We start from the raw sequence: 27389 nt of genomic DNA, 5'->3' as shown, positions 1-27389 counted from the left end.
TAGCATTAGTGTATACTGTTAAATTGTTTCCGAAGTTGTTATTCAAATTTACACTCCCACCAAAAGTTTATGGAAATTCTAGGTGCTCCATATATTCACCGATACTTGGTGTTTTTTAAAATCTATATAATTTTAGTCTTTCTAGTGTATGTCTAGTGTGTGGCTTTAATTAACAAGAATCTGATGACTAACAAAGTTGACTACATTGTCATATTTTCATTAACCATTTGGGCTGTTCTCTTTGTGAATTATGAGTTATCTGAATTTTTTTTTTTGCCATTCTTCTATTGGATTGTGTATCTTATTAATTGATTTGTATAAGTTCTTTATTCTGAATGCCTATTATTTTTTAGAAAAAATAAGAGAACATATATGAATACTAAGTCTGATGGGTAGTTTTTGAGGTAATATTAAGAAAATTTCAAAATTCAGAGTTAATTTAAAAAGTTAGTAGATAAGGTTAAAAAAATAAGTGAGGCAATTTAGAAGTTGAAAAATATTCTGGTGACAGTGGTTATGATAACTTAGGGTCTTGGGTATTACTGAAGATTAGATATATCTCTAAAAAATCTGTAATAGAAAGTACTAATTTTTAATGAGTTCTAGGCACTATGCCAAGTGCTTTGCTTTCATCTTATTTAATTATTCCAATCCTGTAGGGAAGCTTTTATTAAGTCCATTCTAAAGGAGAAAATTGAGGAAAATTTGCCCAAGGTCACACAATAGGACTAAAGACTGTTAACCCCACAGTCTGAGAGATAAATAGAAAAAGACCAACCAGTCTTCCAAATACACAGAGCCATTGATGAACAAAGATGATTTAAAAGATCAGAAACCGGTCATAAAAGGAAACATTAAATAAAATCAGTGTTACTTATCTTGAAGAAGAAAAGTTTTTTTTTTTCTACATTAATGCTTTCAAGAGCAAAAAGAGTTTTTAGGGAATAAAATATCCTTGAAAACTATAAGAAGATATAGAAATGGACATATACTGAAGCATGGAGGATTTCAATTATTAACAATAATAATTTCCTTGGTAATCGTTGATAGCAATTCAAAAGTTATTGAGCGTAGCATTCAAAGTCCAACCTCATTAACTTATTGCTCAATATTCCCTTCAGCCTCCTACAAAAGTCTAGCAAATTACTGAACCTCAAATACACTCTGTGCCTCTCTGACTTTTTTTTGCATTCACAGAATGTCTGATTTCACCTTCATTTTACAAGTCTTACTTCTCCTACAATATCTTATTTTAATATCACTTCCTCTGTGAAGCCCTCCCCAGTTTTCCCTCTGTATCCTGAAAGAAGTCTCCTAGTGCTTCAAACTAGCTTTAATTGAGGCAGATGCCATATGAGGAAACTGAATTAATTATTTATGTACTTATCTCTCCCATAGGATTGAGAGCTTTGAAGGAGGGTCCAGGGGTCTTTCTACCATTATTTGTAGCTGGTGGGTAGTAAGTACTTAATGAATATTATTAAATAAGTGTCAGTGCCACAAATGTTCAAGAAGATGGGAATACTGGAAGGGTATGCTATATGGCAGCTGACACTTGGCTCAGTGCCAAGGGACAAGAAGGAGGTGAGGTAGCTGGTGAAAGAAAAATGTCTACTCAAACTAAGGTGGAACCTGGTCCTATATTCTGGTCAATTAATTTTTGCTAAGATAGAATGCAGATCCCATATTGCCAAACACTTAAATTTAATCAAAAGAAGCTAAAACCCAATTTCTTCCTTCCTTCCATCTATCCATCCACCCACTAATCCATCTACCCACCCATCCATCTATCCATCCATCCATATATATGTTTATGTGTATGTATAAAATTCCTTATGTTTACATGCATCTAATTGATATTTAAAAATCACTTTGTAAGCCAAATAACAACAATATATCTGTAGGTCAGATTTGGCTAGTATGTCTCTGATTTGTTATTCCTGGCACAAAGAATATTTCTGAACATCTAGTAATAAAAGATGCTGCTACTTCTTGTGGGTCCCAGGCTCGCGGCTAGGAATACGACCCAGGATTTAGAATGTTACATTAGTGTAGTAGGGCACCTGTGCCTAAAATATGTAAACATAATTCAGCTTATTGTATCACACACGTGTGGCTGAATGCCACTATTGTACTCTGATATATTTGGAGCCATGTGGTCCCCTGGGGAGCAGAAGGGGAGCACAAGAAGAGCTGGAGCAGAAGCCCACTCCCCACAATAGAATGCACTTCTTGCAACAGAAGTATGCTCCTCAGGAACTTAGGAAAACATTTGGAAGACCTCTAACAAAACCAAGGAAACTATAGCCTGGAATGGCCTGGAGACGGGTATTTGTCAGTCCCTCTGAGATAACCTAATCATTAATTTTAAGCCATCTCCAGGGACATGCTCTTGTAGGACCCCTCCTGCTTTGGGATCTGACAAGATATAAATCGCTAAGAAAAGCATTCAACTAAGAAAAATATGACCCTATATTTACACTTTCTGTTTTATAAGTCACATCAGATTCTACAAGGGCCTGATGCAAACACTAGGTATACAAGAAGACTTCTGGAGGAGCCTGAGGATTGATACATCACAGTGGACTGGCTTACTAAGTATATAGTTGGTTTCTCTAGACAAAACAAACAACACCAAACAACTGTAATTCTTGTAAGCATATCTCATGAACTCTGATCAGGAGCTTAGTTCGACTAAGCTTTCGGGGACTAAAGCAAAGAGTTTCCACCTTTTGCTTGAGTTATAACTTTCAGGGTTAAATTATTAAATGTAAATATTAAAAATGCATTATAATTTTTGAAACTATTTTGGGATTTCTTCATTTTTTAACATACCAGGTTATTTAAATAAGCAAGGTGACCTGAGCTTCCCTCCATCTTCGAGAGGGTCTGTGGTTCTATAGCCCTTTCATCTGATAGCTTTGTTTGATGGTAAGCTCCCCAAGAAGTCAGATGTTCATTTCCAGTACAGGGATAATTTGCTTCATTCATTTATTCCCTTAAGTGTTTTATGCACAATCATATCTCCATAAAGACTCCAAGAACAGATAATATAACTGCACTGAAGGTAGCTGAGTGGCTCCATTGGTTACATTGCCCTAGTTTACAATAATATTAGCAAAGGCAATAGAGAAAATTACTTTTCTTTCTAGGAATTTTGGTAATACTTTTGATACACAATTGATGTTAGAGGTAGAAACTATGCATTCATTTGGAAAATATGAAGTCATTTAAATAAAATGAAAAGTATCCTGATACTCTTATGCAGCATGACTGGTATGTAAAACATTCTGGGATGTTATGCCTTATTCCTCGTTTTCCCTCCATGTATGCACACATCCACACATATCCACGCATCTTTATATAAATGGGCAATAAACTCCTATGGAAAGGATGAATCACTGGAAAGAAAAATGCCTTATCTGAGAAGTGCAGTGGGCATTCTACTTGGAGTAGGGTTGCCACATAAAATAAGGAATACCAAATTAAATTTGAATTTCAGATAAATAACACATAATTGTCTTAGTATAAGTATACAGTATACAGTTAGTATAAATATATCCCACATAGTGCTAAATCTGGCAACTCTAAGTTGGATATAAAGACAGAACAGAACCACAGTATTTGAAACAGCCATGTGAAGAGTGGGTGAGAGAATGAGTATGGGAGTGAAGCACATGCCATAACTGACACACTGTAGGTGCTCAGTAAATGCCAGCTTATTCCCCAAAGGTGGGCAGAGTGTGAGTTCCATCCTTTAGGTCCTCTGGGAGGATAATAGAAGCTTGAGAAATCTCAAATCAAAGTTATATATCTCTGGCATATTTTAAATATTTATATTTAACAAATTAACATCTTTAGCACTATTAAAACCCCAAGGTGACGTGATATTTATAACTACAGAATTTGTTTTCCAGTATTGATTCATAAGACTCTAGAAACTGTGTGGCCCAATGATGGTTAGAGGTTTAAAACTGGCTGACAAATTCCTCCCCCAACAATATATGGTTTTCATTTTTACTGTTCAATTCACTTGGCCCTTGGTGAGCACAGGGCCTGGGTCAGAGATAGGCTAGGCTCTACTTCCATGTGACAAATGAGGGAACTGAGGTTCAGAAAGCCAGAAAGAGCAGAGCAGGAACCAGAACATGGGATCAGGGCCTGCTTCACTGGCTGAGACCTGTGCAGTCACACAGGGCTCCAGGTTCAGAAGGGTCTGGGCTTGGGGTTTAATAGTTTGCAGTCACTGTCATGAAATTCTTAATAACTCTGTCTTTGAATTTATGTTTCTGATGAGACAACAGACTATGCCCTGGGGGCTTAGAACCTCACCTCACACTTTCTTCCCTCCTACTGCTTCCTCAGAAGGGGTTCTTGGCTGCCTCCTTTCACCCCGGGTACCTCCCATCTCCCAGCCACTGGCGCTCTCCTTTCCTGGCAGGGGCCTGAGTTCTTCCCCAAGGAAGTTCCCATGAGATGAACACAGGCCTTCCGTGTCTCAGGGTGGGGCATGCTGACAGCCCGGGCTGGCATAATCATGGCACATATGGTGTGTGGCTGGCCAGAGGTCGCATCTCTACCGAGACCAAGCCCCTCTCCCATCAACGGTCCAGGTATCAAGGAGTCCTGGCATAGAAGCTGCAATACTCTTGGGAGTCACTACTTCTCAGGATTTTGGAGCAATGGGTTTGTAGGAAGGGGAAATACCTGCCTCAAACTCCCTAGAGCCTGGCTGCCACTAAGATACCACCTATCGGTCTGGTGGCTGCCAAGAGGGGGAAGCCAGCAGCCTTGAGGTCTGAATAAGCAGCCCTTATGTTCCCTACTGTGGGAAGCAGAGACTCTGGGCACTTGTAGGGCTCTGTCCCCACTACCCGAGCATCTCTGTGTCCTTGGGAGCACTCCTTTTGGCCCACTTCGTGCCTGGGTTGACAGGACTTCCTCCTAGCCTTCCTGAGTCCAGCCTATGGTTGTTCCTTCTGCCTGTTCAAGGTACCCTTCAGGGAAATGTAAGTTATGCAACTTTCCTGACTTTAGATATAAGTTAAATTCTCTGAAGTTTGTATTTAAAACTGGCATTTGACAATGTAAACATAACCAGTGAAATTCATGCTAACAATTTAAAATTTTAATTTTTCTTAGAATGACATTGAAGAGCAAATAAAAGACACTATGACAAGCAGAGAAAGAGACTGCCAGTGATAGGTAAAAAGTTTTATATCTCACTATCTTTAACAGTTCTTTTTCCCTGCTTTTTGAACAAGGGCCTCCGCATTTTACATTTCACATTGGGTTCTGCCAATTATGTAGTCACTCTTGCCTGAGATTCCTGATTCATGGCGGGTTGGCATTCTGGCCTGCAAGACCCCCATTTAAGAGGCTTTTGGCTTCATCGTCCTTTCCCTCTGCCCTACATAGATCAGTTGGTGATTTAACACACTACGTTATAAAGAGAAATTTTTTTCTGAACAAGGATCTGCGTTAGAATCAGTCAGACTAAAGAAAGTGGAACAATCCTTTTGCTGTTTTTGATACTCTCAGGTTATCGAGTAAATTGCAGCGTACTTTGGAAGGTGGCCCATGAATGCTTACAAATGTATCTTATTCATTTTTACTTTCCATGTATAGTTGTATACATGTATAGGGGCTTGATAAGGGTTAATTAATACATAAATAATTTATAGGAAGTGATATTGTGTGGTGAGCATAAAGGATTCCTTTAGAATCAGCCAGACCACTAAGCATTTGTCCTCAAAAGGCTGTTTCCACATTGTGTTGGCAAAGGAGTGAAATATAATATCAGAACTGTAGAAGAGGCAACAGTAGAATGAATCTAGGCATTAAAATCTCCATCAGTCTCTAGAGGTGAGTGTGATTAATCACCCATCTAAGTCAAAACTGTGTCACCTGGATAATGGAGACTGTATAGCTACTCCTGGCCATTCTTCAGATTAAGTGAGATGACATGGAAAGAGATGACATTCAGCAAGTTTTTCCCCCTAAATAGTACTTTTGCCATTTACAAATATTTATTAAGCATTTGCAATGTGACAGTCACTGTCTAGCTGCTTGGTATACGCCCCTAAACAAATTAAAATCCCTGTTCACATGAAGATTGCATTCTAGCGAAGTTTTTATTGTGGAAATTTTCAAAAATACACTAAAGTGGAAGGAATAGCATAATGATGTGCAATGTACTAAGTGTTTGTTCCTCTTCAGTGATTATCAACATTTGCCAATCCTTTTTTTTTTTAATTATAATTATTGGGATGACACTGGTTAATAAAATCAAATAGGTGTACAATTCAATAATACCTCATATGTATTCTGCACTTTGTGTTCACCACCCAAACATTTGCCAATCTTGATTCCCAGATCCCTCATATTACTTTTCTTTCTGAAGTATTTTAAAGCAGATCTTAGGCATCACTATCATTTCATCCATAGTGTACAGCATATTTAGTTAACTGGGAAAAAAATAGGTATATCTGTCTACACACACATAATATGCAAAGTATAACCAGATATATGATACTTCAATAAGTCATCAAATATCATCCATTTTCAAAATCCCATAATCGTTCTCAAAAATGTCTTTTGTAGTAGTTGGTTTGCTTGATACAGGTTCCAAACAACTCTCATGTATTGCATTTGATTTTTATGTCTCTTAAGTCTTCTTCATTTTATAATGCCTAGCTCTCCCTTTTCTAATGCCATTAATTTATTAGAGAAACTTTTCTTTGTCTGTAATATGCTTCGTATTCTGGATTTGGCCTGAGTTACTAGCTACTGTGGTACCTTCCCAGTATGGTGTAGCTTGAGCCCACCTGAAGAGGTGAAAATGTAAAGAAGGGAAATTAAATTATTATTATTTCTTAGCATCATTACATGTTGATGGTTCAGAAATCTTATCTCCAGCTCAGATTTTCCAATGAACTTCAGGCCCCGATACCCTACTGCTTACTCTTCCCTTCGTTTACATGTTCGAAACAGCCTGATTTTTCACTTTCTCTCCAAAAATGCATATTGAAAAGTTCTCCATTTAGTAAATGCCCACTCCATCTTGTCAGTCTTTCAGGCCAAAAGTCTCGAAGGTATCCTTGACTCCTTTCTTTCACCCAAATCCTGAAGCAAAACCTTTTTATTCTACCTGAAGATTTATTCAGAATTTGATCACTTCATACACCCCATCATCAGTCTGACTCGAGCCATCCCCTGCATCTCTCCTGGATCACTGGAATAGCCCTAACTAGTCTCCCAGCTTTTGCCCTTTCCTTAGGCATCTAGTCTCAACACAGCTATGAGAATTATCTTATTAAAATGTAAACAGAATCAGGTCATTCCTCTGCTCAATACCTTCTTTTGGCTTCCCATCTCACTCAGCATAAAAGTTACCCTGAATTGTCAGGAACTACAAGCCTTACATTAGCTGGCCTCCCATTAACTTTCTGACCTTATCTCATAATTTGTCCAGTTTTGTCTCTTGTCCATTTTTTTTCTTAAGCTACATTGCTTTTCCTGCTGTTCCTCAAACATATCAGGCATGCTCCCCTGTGAATTTGATGGTCCCTATGCCTAGAACGCTATTTCTCAGCTCCTTTATTGGCAATCCTCACTAAAATATTAACACCTTCCTTCCTTGTGTGAGTTTTCTCTTTAGCATTATTACTCTATTATAACTGTTATAGTGAATATTGGCATCCCCTTCAAAATCCATATGTTGAAACCTAATGCCCCAGTGTGTGGATATTAGAAGGTACGGCCTCTGGGAGGTGCTTAAGTCATGAGCAGAGGCTTCATGAATGTGATTGGTGCCCTTGTGGAAAGAGGCCCCAGAAAGCTCCCTCACCCCTTTACCCATGTGAGGACATAGTGAGAAGACAGCCATCTCTGAACCAGGAAGAGGGGCCTCACCGGACACTGAATCTGCCTGCACCTTGGTCTTGGGCTTCTCAGCCTCCAAACTATGAGAAATAAAATTCTGTCGTTTATGAGCCATCCAATCTATGGTATTCTCTAAAGAGGCATAATTGTTGTCGTCACATCATCGTCTTCGATGTCTCCTATGCGTGTGAGGATTTTTCTTTAATTTCTAGCTGTGTGGTCTCTCTCTCTCCTTATTTATGTGTCTGCTTCTCTTTACATTTTACATTTTATCCTTTTTTCAGAAGCAGGTTGGCAAAGATCCTTAAAAGCTTCTGTGTCCTCAGTGTTTTCTACCTCAGTGGTCATTGGGATGAGAAGTATGACTGACTGCGGCAGCTATAATTACCTCACCAGGAAATTATTTCTTTAGTGTGCAGAACTACTGTTTCTGGTCCTCCAGGCACAGAGACACCAAGAAAACAAAGTTAATTAGGCACTTCGGAGTCTAGACAATTGGCTGGCAAAATCAAGCTGGAGGGTTTCCATTTCACCCTGAAGGGTGGCAGAGTTAGTTTCTGTGAGAAGTGCTTCCAAGATGCCCTGGTAGAAAATGATGTGAATCGAGCTATCATTGAAAGGCAATTCAGCCGTGAAATGGATGGTCTGCCCTTCTTTCTAGAGTGAAGGCTGCTGGCTTTCTGTTGATGATTCCCAGTCTTCCTGATAGAACGGCCTCTGCCTTAACCCCAGGCTTTTCTTCTGCCAGCCTGCTGGGCTTTCAGCTTGGCAGGGGCTAACTAAATGGGAATAATGGAAGTTAGAATATGTACATAACAGTGGTTCTCAACCAACACCAACTTTGTCTCCAAAAGTAAATTTGACAATGTGTGGAGACATTTTTGGTTGTCCCAATTGGGACCATGCTATTGGCATCTAGTGCATGGTGATCAGGGATGCTGTGTGGATAAACCTTCTTAACAAAAAATTATGTGGTCCAAAATATCAGCTGTGACTGATAATACAGAAGAATCTATAATGTTAATATAGAAGAATCATACCTTGGTTATATATTTCTCATATTACTTGACTTATAAGCAGCATACAAGAATAAGAATTGCCACTATCTTCACTTGGCTTCAGGGGTCACACATTCTGCTGCTTATCGTTTTATCTTTTTCAGCAAACTTTCTGAGTCTCCTTGGCTGCTTCTCCTTATATCTCAGATCTCCTAAAGTTGCCATGCCTCAGGGTTCAGTTCGTGAATCTTTTCGCTCTATACACTCACTCCCTCGGTGATCTCATACAGTCTCATGACTTTAAACGTCATTGACATTGTTAACCCAAAATTAAAAAGCCAAAACGAGAGGCAATAAGCATTTATTTGGGAATCAAAGAATTATAGTTCTGGAAGCACAGATTTAGACAGAAATCTAAATTGTGTCCAGATCACAGAGTGAAGGCAAAAGGTTTTTATGCAAAAAGGAAATGAATAACTATGTAAAAAGAAGAAAGAATTCCTATAGGTGCTGATAAACTGAGCTACTCTTGGCGATACATGATTGGCTACTAATTTTATCTTCAGATAATCATCAGTCCTTGTGGCCAGGATGTCCACTTTCCTGCTGGTTTTACTAACAATTCTTTCTAAGACAACATGGGTATGGCCTAGTCCTAAGGTCTGGCCCAGTTCAAACAATCCAAAGCTTCCGGGAACAAAACGTGCAAGGCATTCCCCTGAAATGACAGCTCTGACTCCATTTTAAAATGGCTCCATTTGTGTCATGACCTATCAAAGACTCCCAAGCTTATGCCATTCCAGACTTAGAATGCCAGGCTTGTATATCTAATTGCTTATTCTGTGCCTATTAGATACTTCGAACCTAATACATCTGAAATTAAACTTCTAATTTTCTCTTACATTCTAAATCTTTGCCATCCATAGTCACTCAGTTAATATTTGGGTCCAAAAGATTACAGTCATATTTAATCTTTTTTTTTCTCATACCCATATTTCATCTGCCAGCAGAAACTGATGACTTTAACTTCAAAACATATCTAGAATCTGATCAATTCCTATTATTTCCACTGACCCAGTGTCTTAGTCCATTTGAGCTACTATAATAAAACACCACAGACTGGGTAGCTTATAAGCAACAAAAATATATTTTTCACAGTTCTGGAGGCTAGAAGTCTGAGATCAGGATGCGAGCACGGTCAGGCGAGGCCACACGTCTCATTGTACCCTCATATGGTGGAAGGGAGTGGGGAGTTACATGGGATCTCTTATAAAAGGACCAGTCTCACCCATGAGGGCCCCACCCTCATGACCTGAAGATCTTTCAAGGGTTCCACCTTCTAACACCATCACATCGGGTGTTAGGATTCCAACATGACTTCTGTGGAGGACACAAACATTCAGACTATAGCACTCACGGTCAAGCTACCCTCATTTGTTGCCTAGGTTACTGCAGTAGCCTCCTCACTTCTCTGGATCCCTGTCTTATCTACTGAGGTCAAGATGGCTAAATATCCCCCAGTATTCAGAAATATGTAAAAGCATGTTTATTAACTTATACAAATAAGTCATATATGAATATATTTTATACAAATCAGATGTAATTATTATTACTAATTTGTTAGTTTCTTTTTACTGATATAATAAATTCCCACAAACTTAGGGTACACAACACAGATTTATTTTCTTATAATTCTGTAGGTCGGAAGTCTACCATAGGTCTCACTGGACTAAAATCAAGGTGTCTGCAAGGCTATATTCCTTTCTGGAGTCTCTACAGGAGAATTTCTTTCCTATCCTTCTCCAGATTCTGGAGGTGTTCTGCATTTCTTAGTCTGTGGTTCCTTTTCATCTTCAAAGCCAGCAACGGCAAGTCTAGTCTGTTACAGATCACATCACATTATTCTGACCCCCAACCCCACCTCCGCCCTCAATTCCATTTCCTTTCTCTACTTTTTAGGACCTTGTGACTAACTACATTGGACCCACCTAGATAATCCAGGAATAATTCCTTATCAACTGATTGGAGAACTTAACTCCACATGCATCCTTACTTTGTCTTTGCTATTAACCTTGCATTTTCACAGTTTCTGGAGACAGGAGATGGATACTTTTTGGTGGGGGGCATTATTCTTACTAACATACTAATCAGAGCTTTTCTAGTCCAGCTCTAAAATTTTGATACTTATTATTTGGCTCCTCCAATTTAATTCAATCAGAGCAAACACTTAACATTACACATTTACAAAATAAAGCAACAAAGAAGAATAATTTATAATAAATAAAAACCTGAAATTTAAACCAGTCTTTCATGGGAAGATTTCTTCCTTTAAAAAATGAAGTTAAAGGAAAAATATGATTTTGATATGGAATTTGTTTCAAAACCAACTTTTCAGGGCAACATCGATCTAGAAAATTGAGTAGTATTTCAACTTATTTCTTTTGATCAATTCATTTGCTTCTCCATATATTCTTTACCTTGAGACAACAGTAATAATAATAATTAGCTTGGTTTCTGCTTTGTGCCAAGCTCAGCTATCTTTCAATGCATAATTCACTTAAGCTTGCATAGCATTTGAGAGAGGTGTTGTTCTCTTCTTTTAAACAATGGAGTTGAGGCTTAGAATGACTTGTCTGCCCTACCAAGAGACAGACTGGGCATTTGAAATGAAACAAGAAAACCTGAGAGGTAAATGACTTTCTATGATGGACCGAGAGAGACAGTAGCAGAAACATACCTGGAATTCAAAAGTCTCAAATTCAATCCAATCATTTTGTCACTGAACAGGCAACAGATTAAAACTGTGCTAATTAAGCTTTTCTTTCCTTCCTTTTTCTTTTCTTTTCTTTCTTTCTTTTTTTTTTTAAGACCTCTTCTGCCTAGGAAAATCTTCCTTCTTCATAAACAAGCAGTTTGGGAAAATCCAGTTTCCTGTATTAGTGTTGGAGAGATCATCCAACTCCAGAAATATTTTTGTAATTAATAAATTCACTTTAACCAGAGAAGTTACAGAGTATTATCCTAAGTGCCTGCAGAACAGAAATGACAAGTCAGAGGAGCCATCCATTACGTTCACTGGTAATTGGATACAAAGTGCTGACCCTAAAAGAATGTGTTCCAGTCATGTAATTACTTCCCAAAAAATCTTAATAAAAAGCACATTTCTTCCCCTCATGCTTCTCAGAGGCAATCCACTTTAAAATCCCAACCAAAGACAAATGCAAAGGTTCAGAATACTTGAGGGTTTGGTTACATATCTGTTCTCTGATCTCATGTTAAGAAGATGAATATAAACACTGCAGTCGGGACCTGAACATTGCTAAATGTGACACCATAAATCATCTCCATTAGTAAATGTAGTGTCAGGTTCTCATATATTTCAGACTATTTTAAGCTCACACTCCATTTTATCATGATATGCCTGAATGAATTCTGGTGGTTGGATATAGCAAAAGAGCCAGAAGTCGAATCAACTTGTCTTTCCTGGCTGAACTTACAGAGGGTCCTGGAGGCTGGACTCCCAGTTTCAAACTGTATCACCTTACTTTTTTCCCCAGCCGCTGGACTGAAGGGACCGCTTCTCTTCTTCTACAGAAAACTCAGTGAAGAGTGCGAGGAGAGGCTAAGATGACACGTTTACTTCACTGATCCTACGATTCAGGTAAGGGCTGGGGGTCCGTCTCTTTTCTAAACCTGAATAACAGACAGCATGACCTTCACTCCAAAAGTCTGTTTCTTCTTTAAAAATCCTGATTTGCAAAACCAAGTTCCCTTGCTTTTCGTGCTTAAAGGTTGAGCTCTATCAGGGGATCTCAAATATAAGCAGGTTGAGGGGTCATAAATCCTTAAAACTGCATGCCAAATTTTATGGGTATGAGAGGAAAGACTCATTTTTCAGAGAGAAGAGTGTGTCAGATTAAAAAAAATAAAACAAAAAACCCGAAAAGGTCCTGTGACCCATGATAGTTTAAAAACCCCTGGAAAGAGGACTGATAAAGGCTTTTCCTTCTTTAAAACTGAAATGTTAACTCTAAAGGTGCTGATGTTGTAGTTCTGCTTTGACAGCACTGATGGGTACTGATGCTTGTCCCATGTCAGCGATGATTTGGAACCAGACTATATTTAAATAAATACATAAATAAATAAACAGAAAAGCAAAGAGATAAATTAGATGCTTGTGACAAGCAATTAAGGGAAAAAAACCCTCCAATTCACAAAGTATTGTGAAAAGAATAGGGCTGTCTAACATAGACTGGCCTGATCTATGTTTTATGCTGTGAGACCATGGAGAAGCACCACCTCCAAAGCTCGTCATAATTAATCCTGGCAGTTTCCTCCCTTCTTGGCTATTTCCTCTCATGTATGGATGTCAATGAAAATTCGGCAAGATAAGAAGTGCCATGAGGTATAGAATGCTAAGCAATTACGAGATGCACCTAACCTAGTTTAAGGAGTGGAGGAGTGCAGGAAGCCTTTTCAGAGGAGTTAATATCTAAGTTGAATATTCAACTGCACGGTCAGAATTAGCTAGGTAGAGACTTGATATTAGAGCTACGGAGAAAGAGCATTCCTTGGCAAAAAGAATAACATATTCAAAAGCCCAGGGACCAGACAGAACATGTTCTCTTTGACAAACTAAAAAAAAATTCCAAAAGGCTGGAAATCAGAATGGGAAGTCTCGAGTCTTCTATGATCACACTGTCCAAGTAGCCTGCTCTCAATCACCAGTGAACTTCCACATAGTACATATGGCCATCTGAAATCACCTTTATTCAGCCATTCATTCGACAAATATCAACTAAACAACTTCTACATTTAACGTTCCATTCTTCCTGTTGGGGCTATAGCAGGGAACAAAACTGATCATATTCCTGCTCTCATGGAGCATTAGCATCGACTTCATTTATTTACTTTTTATCTGTTTCCCCCACATCCAATAAAATGTTCATTCCATGAGGGCAGAGACCTTTTGTATATTCTACATTATTCTCTGCCCAGTATCTAGAACACTGCCATTTTATGGAAGAATATAATACGATCAGATTTTTGCTTAGAAAGATCATTCTGGCTATATTATGAAACATGGGTTGGCATGGGAAGACTGAAGAAAGGATAACTGTTTTACGTCACTGCTTCCTCCTTGAAACACTTTGTCGTTTGGATTCCGGGCCACCATTATCACCTGATTTTCCTCCTATCTCAGTCGCCACACCTGCCGCTCTCTCCTCCCCGTCTCCTCGACACTGGAAAACCCCCATGGGTGTCCTTGGACTTCTCTTCTCCAGCTCATTTCTCATTTAGTCGACCTCATTCCATCCTTCGGTTTTAAATACAATTTATATGCTGACAATTCCAAATATTTATCACCAGAGGGACCTCTTCTTTGAATTCTAAATTCACCTTACAGATTCCACATTAGCTGTTCCTTCTGTCTGTAATGTTCTTTTACAATAAATTTGTAGTATTTCGCTCTCATCTCTTGTAAATCTTTGTTTAAATGTCACCTTCTCAGTGAGGTCTTTTCTAATCTCTTCGCTTAAAATGGAACCCTCTTTTTCATTACTCCCTAGATATTTTCACTGCTTTTATTTTTACCCATGTAATTCGTTACCTTTTAACATGTTGTGTGATCTACTTATTTATTTTGTTTATTATCTTCTTCCTCAACTATAATGTAAGCTCCTGGAGTTTAGAGATTTTTAACTATTTTGTGCCTGCACTCACACACACACACATTCATGCACACAAACACATGTATGTGATGATATTGAATTATCGTTATTAATAAGTAATCTACAACAAAATGAATAACAAAATACTATCATTGTGGTAGCTATAAATTATCAAGCACTATAATGTGCCAAAAAGAATCTAGACCCTGAGCATGTAAGGATGAATAAGTCATCATTCTTGATGTAATGGACCTTAATTTGTCTCTGTGTGTATGCATGCATATTTGTTCCAATGGCAAATAGTAAAATATGTGCTTAATAAACATTTTGGACTGACTTATGCCTCAAAATATGTTTTTACTATTTTTCAATTTGGACTATACACAAAGAAACACAGAAAGTGAGGTACTTTATAGGTTTTATGCAGAACAGAACTTAAAGGGGAAGGAGAGTGTGTATGTGTATAGATGTAAGTGTGCAGAATTCCAGACACAAAGGCCACATATTGTACTATTCTAATTATATTAATACAGAAAAAAACAAAACTAACTCTGTAGTATTAGAGAGCAAATCAAACATTGACTTTGGTGGGAGGTGTGGGATGAGATTGTCTGGGAAGGGACACGAGAGAACTTTAGGGGGAAAGCATGGAAGTGTTCTACATCTGATAGAGATGGTAGGTATATGAATGCATAAACTTGTGTCAACTCATCAATGCATACACTTACAATGATTTCATTTTATTGAATGTAAATTATAACTCAATAAAGCTGATTTAAAACAATAAATAAGAAAATTAGATAGTGTGGCATAAGGTGATGAATGGAATAGAACAAGAAAAAATATATCATGCCAAGGGAGACCGGAACTGCTGTGGATGGTTGGTAAGGTTGTCCTCGATGACAAAGTAACCTTTAGCTGAAGACATAAAATAGCTGAGAAAGTTAGCTTTGTGGCTATTTTGTGCAAGGATGTTCCAGATGAAGGAACAGCTCATGCAACAACCTTAAAGGCAGAAACATGCCCAGTATGTTTGAAGGACACTGAGAAGTTCAAAGTGACAGTAGTATGAAATCGGGTCAGAAAAGAATGATGTGAGGATGAGATTATACAGAGTCTTTCAGGCCATTATAAGGACTTTTAGGCCATTTTATTTTACTCTGTAAAACAGGAAGCTATTAGGAGGTTTTATGCACAGGAGTTACGCAAGTTGACTTATAAATTAGCAATGTAAGTCTAGCTGCTGTATCGAATACTGACTATAATAGCCAAGGACAGAAGGAGGAAGACCAGTTAGGAGGCTATGAAATAATTTAGGTGAAAGATAATGACAGTATGGAGAAGTAGCCTTTTTGTGGATATATTCTGAAGATGAAGACACTAGGATCTTCTGGTGGATTAGATGTTAGGTATGAGAGGAAAAAAAGGAGTCAAGATTCATTAAGAATTTTGGCCAGAGCCACTGCAGTCAATTGAAATGTGGAAGGCAGTGGATGGGGTGATTTGAAGGGGATGGTCAAGAGTTCAGTTCAGGATGCATTTAGTTTGATATGTCTAATTATACAACCAGGTGTAGATGACGAGTAATTAGATACATGAATGAGGAGTTTGAGAGGAAGGTCTGGGCCATGGCCATAATATATCAAGAATATTTAAAGTCATGTGATAGAATAAGAATTACTGTGGGAGAGAGTGTACACAGAAGAGAAGGAAAGAGAATGAAAAGAAACAGAGATAAAGAAAGGAGAAGAGAAAGACTGATTCTGGACACTCAACATTATAATGATTAAGAAACAAAGAGAAATTCTCCAAGGAAGTAAAAAAGAAATGACCAATGAAATAGGAGATAAATCAAGAGTGTGCTGTCCTGAATACAAAAAATGAGTTCATTCAAATATATTGAATGCTCCTGACGAATAAGATGAGAATATGATTGTATTTAGACTATTGTGTAGACTATTTTTAACCTCAACAACAGTCGTTTCAGTTGAATAGTGGGGTTAAAAACAATTAGAATTTAGGAAAAATTGAGGAGAGAAGCTGGAGACAGAGGTCATATAGATAATACTTTAGTAATGTATTCAAGCAAAGAGGAATAAATGCAAGGTTTGGTTTTGTAAGATAACAAATAATAACATGTTTCAAAGCTGATAGAAACAATGATGTAGGGAAAAAAATGAAGAATTTCTGTAACCCTGTCCTTGAATACATGAGAAGGGCTGGAGTCTAGTACATAGTAGAGAGACTGGCTTTCGAAAGGAACATGGAGAGCTCACCTGTGTTAACAGATGGGAAGGTAGGAATGAGTGTATGTATGCTACTAGATATTTGGATATAAGATTTCACTGAATCTTTACGCTAACCGGAGACTTAGAAATCATTATTTTACAGCTGCTTTCCCGTGATGAGCCCAGTACATTCATCTGTCTCTTCTCCCTTCCTTTGGCTTAATCTGATTCTAGATGATTATTTTATGCTAAAATGAAATCTACAGTCCCAATGTTGGAAAAGATCTTTTAGGTTATTAATTTAAATATTACTGTAAAACGGGGATGCTCTCTACGACATCCTTTACAAAGTTTAGAGTGTTAGCTAGAACACTTTCCATGTCACATAGCTCACTGCCCTAAAAGAAAATCCGATTAATTTTGCATTTGACAACTCTACTTGTCACGAATCTTTCCCACATTTGGAGTCCAACAGGGCAACGTTCGTGGCTGACTTTATTCTCCCCTCGGAGGCAGCAAATGCAAACCAGTTGTGGGCAGAATTTCCCAAGTCATGTTTCTGAAACTCCTTTTCTGGGAGATGTTGTTTGGCATCTCAGAAATAGCAAATTCTGTTTCTGAATGAGTGGAGGCCTGTTATTATACACATTATCCTATACAAGGCTCTGAAAGGCCCTGTGGTGAAGGACACATGGGATCACAATCTCTCTCTCTCTCTCTCTCTCTCTCTTTAAATTTAGCAATGTATTAGCCATCTGTAAAAGTGTTCCTTTGAACAGCAAGGTTGGGACATTGACCTATAAGGTGACACTCATGGGAGAGCATCTGCCCTTTCACAGATTCAAGGTCTAGAGACTGCTTCTTGAATTGTGTTCTATAGAGCTGGGGGACTTGTTAGACACAGGAAATTCCTGGGTCTACTCTGTCAAAATCCCTGGGGTACAGCTCAGGAAATTTGCATTCAATAAGTGCCCTGGTGATTTTCAAGTACACTAGAGTTTGCAAATTACCTCCAAGTGTGGTCTGTGGACCACTGGCGTCCACGTCACTGGGCATGTGTTAGAAGGGAGGCAGCCCGGGCAGCACCCCAGACTCGTGGAATAGGAACCCGCACTTCATGAGGCCCTCAGGAAATCTGCGTGTGCACTGAAGTCTGGGAGGCACTGTCCTGAGTGATATTAAGCTTTCTTGAGAAGAGATTTTTATTTCAAATTTTTCAAAAGAGAATTCTGTAATTCTCGGGGCTTTTTTTTTTTTTTTTTTGTCATTCAAATCACCCCAGATAGGTAGATGTAATCACTTACACTAGTGGGCCATGGATGTCACTTAGAATCACAGTCAGAGGACTTTTTTGAGTCCAGGTGGTTTTGAGAGTAGGATGATGGCAGGAGATCTATTATGGAATTATTATTATTATGCAAGGTACCCAAGCTCATCTTTATTATTTCTTAGCAGAATATTTTCAAGATATAGCCAGAGTGATAAACCTAAGAGCAGATTATAATAACAATAAGAATTTTTTTAAAAAGTTGCTAATAGTGAACTTTTACGCTGTGCCTGGTGCTATTGTAAGTGTGTGTGTAACAATTTATACCTGACCACAACCCTGAGAGGTTGGTGATATTATCATTCTTGGTAGTTTAAAAGAGGGCATAATTTTCATAGCATCCATGACTGAGGAAAATGAATGAAAAGTTAAAGAAAAAAACCTAAAGTATTTGATTTTTTTCTGGACAAGTAGTTTAGAATGCAAGAAAGGCTTAACTGTAAATAAAGTACAGACCATAAAACTTTCTTTAAAAAAAAAAAGGGAATTTGTTTTATGCGTAAATTGATTTGGAGGTAGAAATTGCCGAGTGGGTTCTGATTACCTTGCTGAAGATGCAAGCAATTGGCAACAATCATACCGATTACAAACCATTTAAGTAACCTCAATTAAATTAGTGGTAATTCTAAACTACTCCATCTTAGAGATTGCTTTAATTTTTATGTAAATTCAAATTCTGGTTGTGTGAATCCTAATTGTTGCACAGTGTATCAAGCTAGATTATTTTTATATGTCTTTGTGGAGTTCTCAAAGTTGCATTCGAATTTCTGGTAGGTATACACAGAGACTGAAAACAACTCTGCAAGAAAGTCTTGCAAAAAAGACACGAAGATCAGGCCCATTTTGCTGTCTTTAAAGTACGAAATAAGCAGAAAGTGACACATAGAAGATAACCAGGATTTAAAAGCACGATAGAGTAGAAAATACACTAGACCAGGGGCCTGGAGCCCTGACTTAATTCTGACCCTGCCATCTACTTACTGTGTATCCCCAGCTGTGTGAAGACTTACTGAGAAAGCCTTTTTCTATAAATTATCTATTACTGTGTGATACATTTTCACACAGTAATAGATAATTTATAGAAAAACCATATATTTTCAATGGATTAAAACAAACATTTATTTCCTACTTAAGAACCTGCATATGCAGGTAGGCTGGGGTTTGGTTGATCTTGGCCGACCTCACCTGGGCTCGGCTCCAAGCTATTGCTTGAGTCCAGGCTTGCTCCAGATGTTGCTCAGCCTCCTTGGGCCAGTGTTACCCAAGGCCCATTCCATCCATGACCAAAGACAGGTATGCTAAAGGGCTAGCTCATTTTAAGTCCTTGAGCAAAAATTCAGGTTATCATGTTCTCTTTTTCTTTAGCTTCTACATCCCTAAATCCAGGTAGGTGGATTTCATAACTATCAGGACACTTTTAGTTCTTAACATCATTCTGTAGATGTAGGAGAAATTCCATGAGATTCTATAGTGCTATTTATAAAGTACTGCCCTAAAGGCAGGATTCAATCCTGTTTTAGTTTGTCTGTAGAGAATTTTAAAAGACTCTTAATTAGTTGAAAATATTTTTTGAAACCAGGATATTTCACACAAAAATCCAGAATGCAGATTTTTCTTGAAGGCTCGGAATATTTGGCAATTGTGATTTTGAAGAGCAGCTGTCCCCTTTACAGAAGGCATAGCCCTCCAGACCGTCACTGCTCCCCACCCCCACTCTCTCTGGTCATACACTCAGCCCACTGCACTTATTTATAGTACTTGCCCGAACCTTGTGGGCAATTTTGGTTTCCATCCCAGGATTTCGAGGCTTGAATTCCTGCTCTCCTTCTAGCGCCAGTTACTTACACGCCTAGATAAGTCATTTAAGATAACTGGGTTATCATTTTCTCATTTGCAAAGAGAGAAGCGGAATTCTGGAAGTCTTTAAGGGGGTTCCTGCTCGACCATCCTGTAATTCCAAAGATGTTAGGTTGGAGAGTATGGTATGTTTCAAGACATCTCATGAGGAAAGGCAAATGGTCTGTTTCAAGAAATGATTGAGTGACTCTTCAAATGAAGATATGTACACTCAGTGCTGGAAACTGAAAGCCAGCAGGGCGATCTAAAGTGGCGCTGGCACTGTGGGTCTCAAAGGAGCCCAAGAGAGAGAAGGAGCAATTAGAGGCAAAGAGAAATTGTTGAGTTAGGCTGAATATCAGCAAGGTTTTCCTAATAGGCAAGTCTTTAAACTGGCATGCTTTCCCAGGAGAAGTGGCAGAAAGTTATTTAAAATTGGGCCAAACAAAGCATTTCAGTAACCCCTTGTAAACAAAATTCTCACTTAAACCTGGACTACCAACAGGTTGTTTCTTTCTCTTCATTTTGTAAGTTGATTTAGGTTCCAATTGAATAAATAATGGAAAAGATTAAATCCTGGGATGGGGGCTGGGAGACAGACAAATCCAGGCTGTGCTCACTAGCATTCTTCAGGCCTATTAGTTTAATGCAAACAGTTAAGGCAGCTCAGCAGTGATCATCTATTTTGCACCAGCCATCTGTGCTAAATAAGCATATACAGAGCATGAATGTAAATATATTGTTTTGCACATTGTCGTAAGTGTGAAGTTTCAGGCTGTCACTAGTTTGCCCTATAGAAGGCAGAAATTTTTGTTTTCCTCCTATCTGCTGCACATCATTTTTGGAGGTATTTTGGGATAATAGTGCTTGTTATTCAATTATTTAAGACAGAGTGTTTGCTGACAACTCGATATTCTATTTTTTCCCTCTCTTCTTGTTGAACAGGACTGTGCAAAATGGGTAAAGGAAAAAACTGACTTGGCTCAGGAATGGAGGAGGGAACACAGAAACTAACAAACAAAATGGAAGCAGGCAAAGCCCCCCACTCCAATTTTACCAGTGAAAGCATGAAGGGTGACAAAAGAAAAAGCTTACAAAAACACTTTGAAGTGCCACATCAAATACGTGCTCTCCTAGAGGATTAACATAATGAAAGCAAGCAGGCCCCTGGAATCAACTCATTGACATAAAGGGCAAATTTGATTAGAGGCATACAAGAATGTGAACTGATTACATTTGTAATAATCCGTTATCCAAAGTTCTACCATATTCATTCACTGAACAAACATTTACTATGCATCAGAGATATTGTCCTAAAAACTGAGAGGATAGCAAGAGTTGTTTTCTCTATACCTCGGCTCCCCCATTCTGTTTCCAGACCCCAGATTCAGTAGCTCCTTCTTTAGCATTCTTTTGCTGCCAGGGCATCGCCCAGCATTTAGGAAAGTCATCTGATAGATGTGTTAAGGGTTTAACAAACTCCGCCTTATGGGTCTGGAGCAAGAACTGATGAAAACAATCATTAATAAGGACCATAGTGGGAAGGATCCAGGTGGAAGGGGAATGTTTCAGGGGAGGAAAGCATTTCAAAACATTGAAATCTTCTCCTGCTACATTGAAAGGCTGTCAAAGAATAATTTCTAAATTCGGAGAAAAGGAGACACGAACCACCAAAAAGTATAAGAGGTGTGCCTCAGAAGTCCTCGAGAAAGTACGAAACGAAATAACAAAAATACAATTTTAATCTATTAAATCGGAGAAAAACTTAAGAGGAGGTGGGAGGAGAAAGGTACTGCCACACGTGCTAGGAAGACGGTGGATTAGTTCAGGTACTTGGCGGGGTGATATGGTCATAGCTGGTAAAATATTAAATGCCTATCCCCTACAATCTCACAGTTTCACATCCAGAATCTTCCCTGGAGACACTCATTGGTCTTTCATTGGAGGCAAAATCAAGCACTGTTTAAATTAGCAAAAATTTGGAAAACCTGAAACATCCATCGATAAGGGAATAGCTCGATTTAGAATTTTCTCTGGAATCCTCTGATTTAAAAATGTTGTAAACTAATCTAAGTCTATAAAAACAAATAAACATACATGCAATAAGCAAATCACCATACAGACTAAAGAAAATTTGGCTGTAGGAAAAATTCATCCCCAGGGCCCTCAATACATAGCCTCTGTTTTAATAATCATTCAGACCCTTTGTATTCTTTAATTCAAAATGTACCTTTTTAAAGTGAATACTACTAATTAATTAGGTGTAACTTTTTTGAATATGTACTGGGTGTCAGTTACTGTGTCCAGTGTTATGCAGGTATTTTTCCCTGTCCTAGCAACAACCACGCAAGATAGTTACTTTCTCACAATGTTATAGGTGGAGACTCTTTACGAATTTTGATCCATGGAGGACAAGCTGTCTTTGTCACTAGTCTAATCTCGAGAGTCTAGGCTAGAGTGGGGCTGAACTTCTGTTCCCAGAGAATTGGATCCTGTTTCAACTCTTTCATAAAGAGATGCTAGAGCTATTTATGTGGCTGCTTTAGTGGGGCACAGAAAGACTGGTGAGTGTGGAGAATGTTCAGTGCTTATATTGGTTGATTAAGAGGGCATCAACATTTTCCTTAGTTCGACTAAACTTAGACAGGCTTTTTCTTGACTCTAAGCATTGACCTCCCTTTTCTTGAAGCATTTTCTTTAGAAAATCTGTAATTATAAGTTCTTCCTTCCTTCAAAGTACAAATCTTAAAAGCCTCTTGCCACTTAGGAGTGTCTTTTTCAAGGACTGGGGAGTCTTTGAAATGTAAACATTAAGGGAGTTAGTGCCCCTATCTCCTGGTTTTCAAGGAAGAGCAGGAGCCTAACCTTAGTGTGTCCTTTGCTGCAATTTGTAAAATGACCTCCTGTCATGAAGCTATACGTGCTTACTTTTCCTTCTGGCAAGGCCAATTAGCAAAAAGGGAAGGCTATGACCACCTGCAGCGGTCCCCAAATTCTTTTTCCTTGCCTTCATTTTTGAGCTGGAGTTCCCCTTGAAGCCACAACATCATTGCCAACTTCAAGGTTATACCCAACGGAAAAATGAGTACTTTCCATAAGTTGTTTCATTCAAGCATCCAGAAAATTGGCTTATGATTAAACAAACTTGGATCATACGATCTTGTTTGGACTTGTAAGGCATGCAAATATTTGAAATGCCCAGACCCGAGTCAGATGCTATCTCATTAAAGTCACAAGTATTGAAAATGAGAAAGAGGGTTTCTCCAGAGACAAGCAGGGTATGTTACCCAACAAAGAAGAAATGGAAACTATAGCAGCCAGGCTACACCAACAAATTTCCACTGCAAGTGTTTAGAGTCAACTCCATTGACAAACGTTACTGTCTCCACTCACAACATTCACAATATTTTAGTTGTACTTTCTCCAAAGCATGTGGCTCCTTTGTCTTTATATTATAATTCATTGTGGTTTCTTCAAAGCAAAGTAAGGTTTATCCTTTTATCCCTACCCCTTACTATATATTTGCGGTACGCAAAGGTTGAATGAACCTCGATTAGTTCGTTCTTCAATCTTGCTGTGCCTCAATTTTTCATCTTCCCTGAGCAATCATATCCATTTCTATTCAAACATTGATGTATTCACTCAAATTATGTATTACTTCCAACAACTAAAACCACAACCATGACAGCACTAGCAACTAACATTTATTAAGTGCTTACTGTGTGTCAGTCAGAATTTTAAGTACCTCCTAGATGGTCTCTCTCTCTCTCATTTTATTGCCTCTAATGCAAAATTGCTATCATTTCCCTCTTGCTTATTGTATTCTTGCTATACTAGCTTTCTGTCTGTCCCCAGGCACCCAAAGCTCATTTCTATGGCAGAGGCTTACTGAACACCCTGACTAGAATGTTCTTCTCTCAGTCACGTATATGGCTAGTTCCTTTTTGCCACTCAAATCTCAGCTGAAATATTAGATCTACAGGGAATTCATCCTTGAACTCAATGCACATTATCCATATATCTAAACTCACTCTGTGCATTAACCTTTTTTCTTCTCCTTCTAATTTCACTTGTCGCTTTTTAACTTAGGTATTTGTTTTTTCCCCCCTCTGTTTACTCTTCCCTTAGGATATAAATTTATGAGAGCAAGGAAGTCATCTGTCTTGTTTACTGCCACATCTCCTGTACCTAGGAACACACATGGCACATAGCTGCTGACACTTCGTTTTATAAATGCATCTCTTTTAACTTCATAGTGATCCTATAAGGTAGATACTATTAGCTATTCCCACTTTATATTTAAGAAAACCAATGCCGGAAAAGCTAAGTGCCTTGCACAAAGTCACACAGCTAGTAAGTGGCAAAGCTAATACTTGAACGGAGGGATTCTGACTCAGGGACTCAAATTCAAGTCCAGATACTAAATTTCTGTGGCTAGATTCTGTGCAGAATGCTTAGCATAGAGAGGTGAACACAACAGACAATGCTCCATAATTCATGAGCTTAAAGCCCGGAGTTAGCTAGACTTCGGCAAGTAGTCAAACAAATAACTGTAGAATTATAATTGTAGAATAAGTGATAGAAAGGAGCAGCACAGAATACTGTGAGGGACACATAAAATCAAGGCCTGATCTATGAGGGAGTCAGTGAATTTAAGACTTTAAAGATGAGTAGCTTTTATCCAGGGGACGGAAAGTGGGAAGGGAGACTATAGATGAATGGCAAATTTCTAAGACATTTACCTAGTGCCAGGCAGGCAAAACAGGTATATGAAGCATGATATTAGGAGGAGACTTTAAGAGGCTCTTCGATTTTAAAAGATCAAAGAAGCTATAAATAAATTTGAAAGTGGAGACGTAAAACAATTAATTAGGTTGATTTATAACTATATATTGAATTTTTTCTATCCTACAAACTGAGACTATTTTAAGGACCAAAAAATATTTTCAAAACATTGCCTCATATTATTTCAGAAGCATCATTTGAATCAATAAATCAAGAATCGAGAAAAGAACAGTTACAATTCACATTCTCCATTGTCGATGCCATAAAACTACAAATTAATAACACTAGCATAATGTTGGAAATTTGAATAATAGCTAACATTTATTAGATGTTTCTACATGCTTTCAGTAGTACATGCTGAGATTTTTGTCTCAACCAGCTCGTTTAATCCTCGTAAAATCTTTATTAAGTAGATACCATTATTATTATCATTTTGCAGGTGAAAAGATTTATGACAAGAGAGACTATATATGTGTGTGTGTGTGTGTGTGTGTGTAGTAGTGTGTGTGTGTGTGTGTGTGTGTAAACTCATACATGGGATTTAAACTAAGCACCAGTCTAATTATGGTGTGTGTATAACCATTTTCCTATTCTGCCTCTCCTAACCAGTTTTGGGGTGAAAGAAGAAATCGAGAGCACAATAGTATTGAGGAGAAAATGATAGTATAAGCAAACTAATAAAAGCAAGAATTTATTATGAGTAAAATATGTTGATAATTGTTGAAGGTATATAATCGGTACTTTAGGGTTTATTGTACTGTTTGTGCATTTACGTGTATGTTTGAAAGTTTCCATGATATACGGTTATGAATAAAAGATAAAAAGATATTAATGAATTAAAAATAGTCACTTTTAGCTCCAACAGTACTTCGAGTGAACCTTTTTTGTAGTGCTCATTGTTCTCTCCTTTTTATTATAGGTATTTATATACAAAACTCTTATATAAACAATTACCCTTTATTAAATATTTACTATTGATCGTTTCGTATAATGTTATATTTGATTCTTGTAACAATGCTATGCAATAAATATTATTATCTCCATTTCACAGATGATGGAAGGGGACTCAGAAAGTTTCAGTATTTAATTGTGAGAATAAAAAAGAATTTATCAAAACGGAATTCATTTTTACTAGCAACCCTTTCATATCATATTTTTCTCATGGTTATCACAAAGACTCACTAGCATCACTTTTTTTTGCCTTAAATCCCCAAAATATCTGCCTCGAATGCCTCCTTTTTTCCTACATTCACTGTAATGTCTACTCATCTGATGGTAAATGTCATTTGAAATATCTTCATTTATCTCATTTTGACACATTTCTCTCTTTCAAGATATATCCTGCAAATATGTGCTTAAACTTTTGTTATGATGTGGGCAAATAACACTCTGGCCTTTAAAATATGTACTAGCATTTAAATGGCTTTAAAATGTTTTAAATGTGATCTTGTTCATTATTAATATAAAAAGAATATTAACCCAGCTAAAAATCCTTTATTAATTCTGTTAAAAGGTTTAAAAAATTGTCAACCATTCTCTAGCGTGTATCTTATTTATTTTATTATAATTTGCAATTGCTACAAATTTGAACTATCTTAATGTCTAGCATTATAAGGTATAAAATTATAGTTTATCAAAGTAATAGAAGACTGTAGAAATTAAGAATAATGAGCTCTCTCTCTGTAATGACATAAAAATCTGTCATATTGTTGAGCCAATTTGAATCCACTGAAGAAGAGTAAAAATATATATATTTACAAACCTGTACATGTATGTGTGAGCATATATTTAAATAAATCTGAAAGAATAAACCCAAACCTAGGAGGCATTTAATTATGAGAGGTTTACTTTCTAAACTTATTTAAAAGAAAGGCTGTGTTTTAGGGAACAAAGGAATGGAGTCTTCATAAGCAGGTATTCTGCAAACTTCCCATGTGCATCTTTTCATGCTGAATATACTTCTAACTAAGCCACCTAAAAGACTCCCAAAACCAATTTCTATTTTGACTCATCGTTCTTAGGATATAGCTAATTAGATGGCCAAAGGATATTTACAAAGGGATATGTAAAAATCTGACTTTGAATCTAAGCTGACTAGTCAATGTAGACTCCACTTATACAAGAAACACTAAATTGGTAACCAAGATACTAAATATTTCAAAGACAAAAACCAAAAGCAACCAGTCACAAGAGCTTAACATTCTCATGTAAAGTATTATGTGATATTAAATCTCATTTCTCTCTCTGCTGACAGCATGCAGAACAGTAGTGAGGGACATGGTTTTCAGAGAAGAAATACGCAGAGGATTTTTTTAGGACCACTCTGTGTCTTCATGATAATCATAAGAAGAATATGGTACGAGTTGCAAGTAGAAGTGAATTTCATTTTGATAAATGGTTTTGTTTTCTTTTAATTCTCATTTATAGTGAAATATAGTTATAGGATTAAATACTGTGCCAGTTTCTTTAAATTGATTTAAAAAACTACGAACCAACAAACCTAATTCTGACCCTAAAGAGAAAGTTTCAAGCAGCTTACTGACTACTAGGCTTGTGGGTGTACAGCAAAGTGGTGCCTTCTAGTGCACATGTAAATAATCAGAATTGCATTTTTGAGAGTTTTAACATAAAAACTTGTCCTATACTGTACAACTATGCA

The sequence above is a fragment of the Pteropus medius genome, unplaced genomic scaffold (assembly GCF_902729225.1).
Source record: "Pteropus medius unplaced genomic scaffold, Ma_sr-lr_union100, whole genome shotgun sequence".
In the NCBI taxonomy this organism is placed as follows: domain Eukaryota; kingdom Metazoa; phylum Chordata; class Mammalia; order Chiroptera; family Pteropodidae; genus Pteropus; species Pteropus medius.
This window is presented reverse-complemented; position numbering follows the sequence as displayed.